Source organism: Balaenoptera ricei, chromosome 7 (assembly GCF_028023285.1).
Source record: "Balaenoptera ricei isolate mBalRic1 chromosome 7, mBalRic1.hap2, whole genome shotgun sequence".
NCBI classification, from domain to species: Eukaryota; Metazoa; Chordata; class Mammalia; order Artiodactyla; family Balaenopteridae; genus Balaenoptera; species Balaenoptera ricei.
In genome coordinates, this window is record NC_082645.1 from 82,700,330 (window position 1) to 82,710,969 (window position 10,640).

Sequence of the window (10,640 nt, forward strand, 5' to 3'; positions counted from 1 at the left end):
ATACAATTATTAAGACCTAAGCACAAAAATGAATCTGTGCAAACCAAATCCCGCTTACAGACCTGTTTTGCTTGGCCCTTACAATGTTCGTCTATACAGTACTTTGTATGTTTGTTTGATTTTTACTTAGATATCAACATTTAAAAATCAGACGATTTCATATAACAATCCAAAAGTCTTTATAAAGAAAAAGGGAAAAAATCAGAAGATCTGGCAACAATGAATTTTTATTTACAAATGGCAACACTTGGAACTGAATAGACTTGTCCCCTTCAGAGAGGGCATGTGCTATCCAATTCCCCATTACCTCCCGCCATTATAACAGGGCTGCTTCATTTAGTTAGTTTTCCTATTCTCAAGCCCTAATAAATATTTGACTTTGCAACCCCTCATTAAATAAAATTGTGGACATTTAAAATTCTTGGGATTCATATAACATTATGAATTTCAGCCCTGGATAGCAACAGATTAAAACAGTTAATTTCTGCCAAACTCTGCTCCATGATGTCCTGCCTATTAACTATATTATGTCTAATAGATATCCATCCCTACAGAGTCCATATCACCACATCCTTTCTCACTTGGATTATAGCAATAGCCTACTGGCCTCCCAGCCTTCCATCTTGCCCACGCATTCATTCAGAGCATTAAAACCAGAACCACCTTTTTAAATTGCAAACTTAATTCCTTTCTTTCCAGTGGTTTCACAATTACTTTTGGTTAAATCCTAAACTGCTTATTAACATAGTTTGTGAAGCTGTCCTGTAATTTACTTTAAAGTATAGTGAAATGGTGAAATATACAGTTAATGGCTCAAGTTCTCTAAATCAAGAATTCACTCCTCTTAGCATTGCCAAGACCCTATTCAGGTTTCCACCCTCCTCCAGAAGCTGCTGTACCAAATCCTGACTGTTCTATGGGAGGGATATAAACTTCAACCTTGCTTGAGTTATTATAATTTGTGGCCTCTTTATTGCAGCACCTGAAATTATAACGCTAACTAACACTATAACCAGTGTTTTTCAGTTCCTTAAGTATACCACATTCCCTCTTCCCATGAGTTCTTTGCACATGTTCTTCCCTCTGCCTGGAACTTTCCCACCTTCTAACCTTCATCTGGCCAACTTCTACCTCAGTTCTCACTTCCTTTCAGAATATCCCTAACCTTAAGACCAGCTTCCATTCCCCTTGACATGTATTCCAAAAGCAGACTTCTTTCTCACTTTCAGAAACTTTATGCACAGTGGTTCACTAATTAGTAGAAGGGACACTAGAAACAGTTTTTCATTGATGAAGTGAGTGATCAAGAAAAAAGAACCTGAGTTCCAGAATGACCTTTCAGAGCAGAGCTGCTTATTCACCCTGGCTTGTTGACCAATTCCAGACAATTTCATGGGAGAAATTAAGTTTCTGCCTTGTTTGAGCTACCATAATTTGGGGTGGCTTTGTTACAGCAGCTTAGCTTGTACCTTAAAAATGCACTTACCATATTTAATGTTTTTCAGGTCTATGAAAGGAACACGTTCTCTCTCACTTCTGAGTCTTTACACATGCTACTCCTTATACCTGGAATACTCTACCAACTCCTACTGTTAACCAAGCTAACTATTAGTCTCCAGATAGCAGCTTAAAGATCATCTTTTCTGGAGAAATACTCCCTAACCTATGGGTCCATTAGATCCAACAGAAGACCCTGCAGCCCTCTTATCATTACTTCTTATTTACTGCCCTTTGTTTTGTAATAGTCTGTTTCCTTAGATGCGCTATATGCTCCTTGTGGAGGGGCCACTTCTGATGTGTTCACCGCTGCACTGGCAGCACCTAGTACTGTGTCTGGCACCTAACATCATGATCCAGGGCACATCGCTCCATCTTGGCCACAATGCCATCTGGAGAGATCTTGTCAATTATCTTGCTATAATCTAGACATATCTCCATACTTTATTTTACTTACAGTAACACTAACAAAGAGAAGAAAGGGGAGGAGGAGGAAAAAAGGGAAGAACAAAGGAGGAGCGGGAGGAAGAAGGAGAGAATAGTTTGGCAAATTTGGCATGGTTTTGTGAACCCTCCTGACTAGGCTAGTCCCCAAAACAACTTGTTTAAAAAATACATTCAAAATATGTGGAGGTTGAAAAAAGTTAGATAACTTGTATTTTCTTTAGCTATAATTTTTTTCAGGCCCATAGCATTTAATTTATCCTGTGTGGAAACCAACTGGGTGCCCTCTTACTATCTTTTTACCTTGGATAGAACTTCAGTTGCGTCTTACCCACGTTAGTTTGAAGACTAAGACATGATGCTTTGCTAGTATGTTTTAATTCTTCCTGGAAACCAGGAATCGGGAGGCTTATCAATCTTTTGGTAAACAAATAACTATAATGTTATGGAAATGTCACCTGAGGTCACCTTATCCCACGCAGAGAAACCAAGAAAGATCCCTACACTGGTTGGGAATTAGCAATCAATGACCTCTATTTACTTCCAAAATGCTATGTTTCTAGCACACTAATGTCTATCATTGACACAGCCCTTCCATAATATGAAGCAGCCTCAATCACCACAGGTGAACCTTAGCTTTTAAATTACTTCGAATCACAGCAGCCAAGAGACAATATGTCTCTTTTTTTTTTTTGGCTTACCTTGTATCTCACTTCCCTTTCCACCCTCTTGGCCTCCCCTTCAATTTGCAGGTTATGAGACAGAAAGGCTCTTATTCCCTACTCTCAGCAAAATCATATGTATCCTTGCCATGGCACCGGAAAAGGAATATATAGATGTAATTTCATTCTTGATTTTCCATTAGTAATGTGTTTAATTAGGCACATAGCTCTGTTACTGTCACCTTAAACTAGGCTGCCTTGTTTCTGGCTCAACTTACCTTACTATAAAACAGTATGAGACCAATACTAGATTCCAGAATTTAATGAAATGCCTACGATGAAAGCTTTACAATCTCTTCTATTCTTGCTTTGCGTCAAGAACAAGAAATCAAATTTTGCTCTGAGGCTAAAATATAATACTAGCCTTGTGGAAAATGATTATTGTACATAATTTATATCCTCATTCCCGTGAACTATCTAACCCAGTGCATCTGTTATTTTGATATTGTTCATGAGCTATCAGCTGGGCTGGGGATTGTTTTTTTACTGTTGATTTACTGTTGCACACTATTCCCAGAATTCTGATTTCATTTGCTTTCACTGATAACATGCATCTGCTAAAAAAGTCCCAACTCTGTGTCCTACACAAAATAAGATCAATCGGAAAGTAATATGTATAAATTTTAATATCCAGCTATTTATTGTCCTACTTCCCAGATGTATTTCCGGACCACAGGAAAGGTTCAGTCTGGCTATAAATGCGTCTTCAGTATGTGTCAGGGCCCCCTGTCCTTGTGCCGTAAAAAATCTTTGCTCTGCTTTGTTCTTAAATTATTCAGTTCTTCCCTGCCACACACACTAAACCGCTCATATGTCAGCATTAATAAACAGGAATAAATGATTAGTGGCAACAAGTTCTGAGATCTCAATTTAGTGAGTGTGAAACATCAAGAGGGAATTTGTTACTTTTCTCCTCTTTAAAGAGTACACTTAAGGACCATGGAAGAATCTTTTCAGCCTTAGAAGTAAGAAGCAGTGTTGAAATGATGGCTAAATTCTCTTCTATTCTCTTATGCCTCACTCCACCTCCCATACACATCAGAAGAGAGGCTGCATATTCTGGGGAATGTAGGCCAGCTGCTGTGACGCGGGAGGGAGATTAGGGGCTCAGAGACATAAATTTTTCAAAGAGCTAAAAGTAGCTCCCAAGAGCCTGCTAACACAAACCCCTGCCTCAGCCTCAGACAGCACTTCCATCGTCAGTCTCTACTTTGAAACAAGATGGTACTCATTTAGCTTCCTCCAGTGGCTCCACCTGGCTGGGTAGGTTTAACTAGGATGAACAGGTCACTTCTTGTGCATTTCTTGCCTCAAATCATGTTAGGGGAAAACCATCTTGCTACAAACCTGAGATACCAAAATCAAATTCTATTTCAACTGCCACAAAGCTCCTCACATTTAAACAGGGAAACTTCTGAAATGGCAAACCCTGAATTAACAAAGCCGCTAACTCCCCGAGGAATGTAGTCTCCTTCAGTCTGTAGGGATTTGTACAACGAAATGACTAACAGAAAATGAATTGTCAATATAACTAAAAAACACTCTTCTTCAACTGCTAAACGAGGTAGCCTCTAAAAAAGCCACATTTTAGGCTTCATTTTTTGCAGCACTCCCATAACGGGGAAAATAGACGTCCCAGTTTGTAAAAATCAGGGCGGCTTTCAGAATGCTGGTAAGGACTCCAATTGAAGAAACACGAAATCAGGATCAGTACTAAAATAAATGCGGGTTGGTCCTTACCACCACTGTGAGAAACAGACTGTTTACCACGCTGGTTTTGTTACTTTCTAAGTGCTGCTTCCAACATAATGCATAGGAAAGGACGAGATTTCAAACATACCAATGTTTAGAAATTTTATACTGTTTGACATGAAATTTACCTGCCTCTCGGAGAGGTTAGCTGTTTGGTGTAATGCCATGTGTGACATGGTGTAATGCCATGTAATGCCAGATAAAGAAACTGGCTAAAGGCAAATTATAGGGCAATTTCATTAAAGTCTCAAGCACACAGCACTTACAGCTTATATGTGAGAACACTGCACATCCCCTTACCACATACCTTTCCAGGTCGAATGTCTGTGGCAAAGTCAACCCTAAATGTGGCTATTCTTCCCCTCCCCAACCTCACCTATCCTTAATTAGTAGTCACTTTGGAAATGCAGAGATGGCATAAGTTCAAAAGTAGCAGAAGAAAAATTCAAGAAAGCAGAAACAGCTTGGAAGAATAGATCTTAAGGACAAACTGCCATAAATTATTTTATGTCGTCGTTTCACGTTTGTCCAGAATGTCTGAAATTGCTCATTTTATTATGATACACTGCCTCAGATGTCATCAGTGAGAGATTTGAGTTAACAAGCACTGCTTGTTAAAAACAAAAATCCAACTACCTTCAGGGGAATCACTAAACTATGAAGAATTTAATCAGATTGCTTTCCACTCTAACACCTATCAGAGAACAGTTTCAGAGGGAAAAAAATGGATGAATGAGGCTTCATAATTTGGAAGCACTTTAGGACAATCTGGAAAGGTAAAGTGAGCCCTTAGGAATTATATGACATCCTAAAAGCTCAAGCTCTATTTTTCTAAGTGGCCAAGGTTGGATACAGAGGACACATTAAATAAGTCAGCGATTAACAGATCTCGTGGAAGAGTAACCTGATCTGAGACCACTTTGATGCTCCTATAAAATGTATGCGAAGCCTCTGGCTTTGTCCAATTCTGAACTCATTAGTTTTCTTGGTTCACCTAGCTGCATGGTTTGCCACTCTGAACTGTAACAGCCGTGGCAGCTTTCTGAATAAGGGGCTACTGTTGGGGTCACAGGACCACATGAGAGAGCTAGACTAGAAAGATCAGAAACGTCACTGGGCACTTGCTTTCCGGAGAATGTGTCTAAACTCATAAATTTTAAAAGCTGGCGTGCTCAGCCTCACAAAACCCCTACTACCTATGCATCTATGCCCCCCATCGATTTCCAGAATTCTTCTCTTGATAAGCAAGAAGAGGAGCAATGAGAAAAAATAATTTCTTGATAACCATTAGAGTTTGCCATTTGATGCCTACACTCCCACCCAGGACTCATCTCCAGCTTGAAGGGGAAAAGGAGATTATACACCTTGAAAAGTTAAATGGCAAATGATTTTCAGGAGGCACAAAATCCAATTTCTGGACTAGGAGCTGACAGTGACAAACCAGTCACCTCCAGTCTGCCGAGTGGCCACTGTGCTACATGAATAAACTGAGCATTGATCCAATCAAGTCAGAAGCCACTGCAACTCACTGGGTCTTTGACGGCTGCATCAGTGCTGGTGTGGGCGGAAGGCAGCAGCAGCCGTAAATGAACAGGCCCAGAGTTCCCCACACATCACCCATCTCATGCGTGTGGGACGGACATCACCCATCTCATAGCTCCATCACCCAACTCCAAACACAGAAGCCAAGAAAGGTAGAACTAGTGAAAAGAAAGGAGAGGACAAAAACCAACTCCTATTTAATTTTGCCTAAAGTCATTCCAATCAAGGAAGAAGCAAGAAAACTATTCCTCCCTCAATAGCATAGGCCTCCTGCTCCTAGGAAATGACAATTCAGTTACCAAATAACATGAATCCGCTTCAGTGGAACAACCTGAACACCTTAACACTATAATAGAATTTCCAGGAACATGTGCTCCTAGACATAAACAAAAACAAAAAACAAAGAAGGATACTGGGAAAAGCTGTTGGGAATGTAAGAATGTGCTGTGTATTTATGGGGACAGGTTTAGAGGTGGGAATATTGAAAGGCTGTGGGTGGAAGGCAATAGATTCGAGAGAAATTCAAACATCCAACCTAGAGACAGCTAGCTCAACCCAAAGATTTAAAATTCGACTGAAGCTGGGATCAGGAGGTGGCAGAGTTCTTGGCCTACCAAGCAGACCAGGCAGGACACAGATGACTGTAATTATGAAAAAGCTTCTCATAAAACCAGGGACAGCCTGAACCAGGGCGGAGAACCAGGCTGAGATGTGGCTGAACGGCACTCAGTAGAAAGACTGACAAGACTGACAGAGACGGTCAAGAGCTCCAGTTATTCCTCTGCCTTATAGAGAGCCTTTCCTGGCACCCTTCCCACCCCCTTCCACAAGGTGACCTGTCTGAGTGCATCTCAACTGCTCATGAGAACGACAAACAAGGGAGATGAGAAAGGAGAGAGTGGCTGTCAAATTTTAGAATATCTATGAATAAGAATCCCAGGCCCCACCCCCAAGAGATTCTGATACAGGCACTTCTAAGCAGTTCTAGTTACAGGCAATAAAAAAAACAGCAGAGCAGCCTCACATTCATTCCGGCAACGTAAAAGGTACCCACACACTCAACAATCCTTGGAAAGATTACTGCAAAGCTCTACAAAACGGCCCACCTTACCTTTAGGGGAGAGCTATGGCTCCAACTTGGATCAGTCCTCTATTAGGCAATCACCTCATAGCTCAGTTAATCACAGAATTAGTCAGTGCCCCTCCACCCTCAACCTTGAGCAATTTAAAAAAAAAAAAAGTTTCTGAAAACTTTGAGTTTGTAAAACTATACAAAGGTATCATGAGCTAACATGTTCTGACACTTTTGTTGTAACCTGTGTGAGTTTTACTCCCAGGTCCCTTCGTTTTTAGATGAAGAACAACCCTGGTAATATGAGAGAGAACACAGGCCAGCTTGCCAAGCCTCTCATCAAAGCTTACCAGAAGGAAAAGCTTAGTAACTTGCCTGGGTACCAGCTGTTGCCTCTATACCAAGTCAGCCCACTGCCACGGCAGTTTCCTTGGAGCTGAAATACTCTTTGAAAGTGAGAAAAATATCTCTGAACAAAGAAACCAAGTCCTTCCCACAGTGAGAAGTAGTAGTCTGAAAAGGAAGACCCTATTCAATTTTATTAGTCCTAAAAGCGAGGAACTATTGCCCAAATGGCATGAATACTGGCAGAAGTCCAAGAAGTACCCTAGAGTCTCAAGCTGAGACTAAATGGATTGTTAGAAAAACTCTGAACACTCCTAAGTTCTTGTCTGAGGAGCTCAACCACTGTAGGACCTTGGGTGAATCACTTAACCTCTGAGGCTCATTCTACAAACATGTGAAGTGAGGGTAACATTCCCTGCCATCCCTCCACATAGGAAGTGGTGTGGCTTGAATGACAGAAAACACGCAAGAGCTGTCTGTAAAGTGTTAGTCAACAAACAAATATTTTTAACATATTTTTATCACCATGATGGTTATTCAAGACTTTTAAAAATCAAAAAAGCAACTATTTGCTTTATCCATTAACTATTTGCTCTACTCATTAATCTTTAAGTTACAATGCTAATGTGTAAGCGTCAATGAAATTGCTCAGTACATAGTAATCAACTATAGGAGAGGAGGAATATTTGTGCCTAAGGTACCTAATCTCAAATACCATCTTCTTCTATCATACATTTTCCTGAAACAAAGAATAAAAATAAATATGAGGAAGTACAATGATTTTAATCATTACACTTTCTCCCTGGAATGATCACACAAAGAAACGACTGGTCACCCTAGTCACGTGACAGAGGGTATCAGGAACCAGAAAGAAAAAAAAAAAAAAAAACTTGGAAATTTAGCATTGTAGCAAGAAACTATATAAAATTATCTTCAGCTCATCTGTGCCCTTCCATCCCTCAGTATCTTTATATTAAAACTCTCTTAGCAACCTCCTCTAACCCAGCCTTCACTTAACCAAGCACCTCAAACAGCCAATGCTCCTCATTTCCTCCATAAAACATACTGAGTGATGGATGCCCTTGGACCTCCTGGGGGGCTGCCCTCCAGGGGGCCTGTGCGCCTCTGTTCTGACCAGTTGAGTTGTGCACCCCCAAAAGCCAAGTGTGTTTGTTCCCTACCCATTTATGCCAGTTCTACTTGTCATTATAACTATATAATTTAATTAACTATTACATAAACCACAGAAATTCAAGACCAAAAAGAAAGCCTGATTGTATCTATGGAAACCAAGTTAAATGCTTTAGAAAGATTTGGTAAAGGCAAGTAACTAAAAATATTTCTGTCAAATTAAGAATGAGCAGAGGATTGGGGGAAATCTTAAAATTCTAGAATTCCTCACTCAGACTGCTTCACAAGAGTCTCTAAGTACTTAGTACTTTCTCCAGTGAAGAAACTGGAACAGGAAAGCATGGAGGAATCACTGTGGGTGCAGCTTATGCAAGAAAGCCTGTGAGGAACTGCAATATACTGGAAGGTGGCATTTCAGTGATTTTTATTTTTTCTTTGTACCTTTCCATATTTTGCAAATTCTAGTAATCAAATATTGCTATAGTCAGAAACTATTTTAGACATTAATAGTTAAATACAAATTTACAAGTGAAGAGTGTTACAAATTAAGATGCACATAACTTCCCAGAATTTAAATTTAAGGTACATTTTAATAATCAACCCAAAAAGATAAATCTAGAAATGGTGTAATATATTTTTCATGTATGTATAAATGTGCATAAAAGGAAGTTATATACCCAACATAAAATGCTCTACACAAAGGTGAACTATTCATATTATTGTTGACAGCACAGGTGACGACAGAAATTGAACTTTTATGTTGCTCTCTTCCTCAGTATTTAATTCACCTTTGTGCGCTGCCCTTCATACTCTAAGACACTGTTAGCAATGTTTCTTCAGAAAGACAGGTGAATTGGTAACAAAATATCTGGAAAGCCTTAGGCAGACCTTACCATGGCATTCGATCCATCTACCACCCAGGCAGTCCTGTGCCCCCAGATTTCAGGACTCTGCTAGGCGAAGGAGAGCCAAAGATGAAGGGGCCAAAGCAACCACCTCCAACAGCTCTCAAAGCAGGCACCAGAGACACTGCAGCCAGCCTGAAAGGAAAGAGACTGATTTTCCTCAAAAGAACTGGCACAGCTCCATCAAAGCAAGAACAGAAGAACAGCCTTGCTCCTTACCCAAGCCCTAACATAGGCGAGGTCTCCAGCCCCGTCCCCAGAAGGACGAATTACCCAACCAGAGTTGGCCACCCTCCGGAGCCTCATGGGACCTTGAAAAACCAGATGAAAATGTTTACCATCTGGGGGCGGCAAGAGTGGTTAGTGAAGTTCCATTTGTCCCCGAGCTGAGGAACAGGAGTTCTTCGCTGTTACGGGGACAGGAAGGGGAGAAACAGGGAGATGCTAGGCCTGAACAGCCACTGCCCCCTTCTCTCCCGGCTTACACACCAACTCCCCCCTCAGCCTCGACAACTCCAGCTAACAAACCCCCAGAAAGTCTCAGCCCACCATTGCAAAATTACCTCACGATTCCACAGGTACCATTTCTGGAAATGATTTCCATCCAGAGTCATATTTGCAGAGCACGCAGTAGGAGCAGGAAAAATAATAGTGCTACTTCTCAAAGAGCAAGTCAAAGCAGAGGTCTCTAGAGAGTATTTATATTACATGCAAAGCTGGCTGGATGACAGGTCTGATCTGGTGTGGCAATTCCAGTCTTCCTGTTGCCGTGCCCTTTTTTAAAATTGGCATGCCACACACACAATGTGGTAAATGGTGTGGGGATTCAAAAGGAAAAAGCAAGGGAAAACAGCAAGGGAAAGGAGACCTCCACGGGGTCTCACACTGGTCTCACAGTCTTTGCCCAAGTCCAGACTTTGCATCTCAGTCTGGAAGGCTTTGGAGCCTGATTTCTTGGTTGCCACATTCAGAGCAGACCCTTCTCTCAGGGGCAAATTCACCTTATTGTAACTCATAAGATCCACATGTGTGTGTGCGTGGGTGTATGTGTGTAAACACATACCCACAGAGAATGCCAGTGTATTAATTTACAGGGAAAACTCTGTCAAGGTGTCCGGAAACAATTAACATGGAGGCAAGTGCGTTTTCTTCCTACAGGCAAATCACATGGAAATCAAATAGTAGAACAACAGAGGAAAACTGCCATCTCTGCCTATCCAAATCCATTAC

At 40.9% G+C, this 10,640-nt stretch overlaps 1 protein-coding gene across 5 annotated transcripts in view; it reads right to left on the minus strand.

Annotated features, from left to right (window-relative positions):
• Positions 1–9,435, minus strand: part of HECW2 (HECT, C2 and WW domain containing E3 ubiquitin protein ligase 2) — a 363,403-nt gene extending 353,968 nt beyond the window's left edge. For all 5 annotated transcript variants that reach the window (XM_059928399.1, XM_059928397.1, XM_059928396.1 and 2 more), the window contains exon 1: positions 9,399–9,435. The gene's annotated coding sequence lies outside the window, so the exon portion shown is untranslated. The remainder of the gene's footprint in view (positions 1–9,398) is intronic.
• Between the last annotated feature and the right edge of the window lie 1,205 nt (positions 9,436–10,640).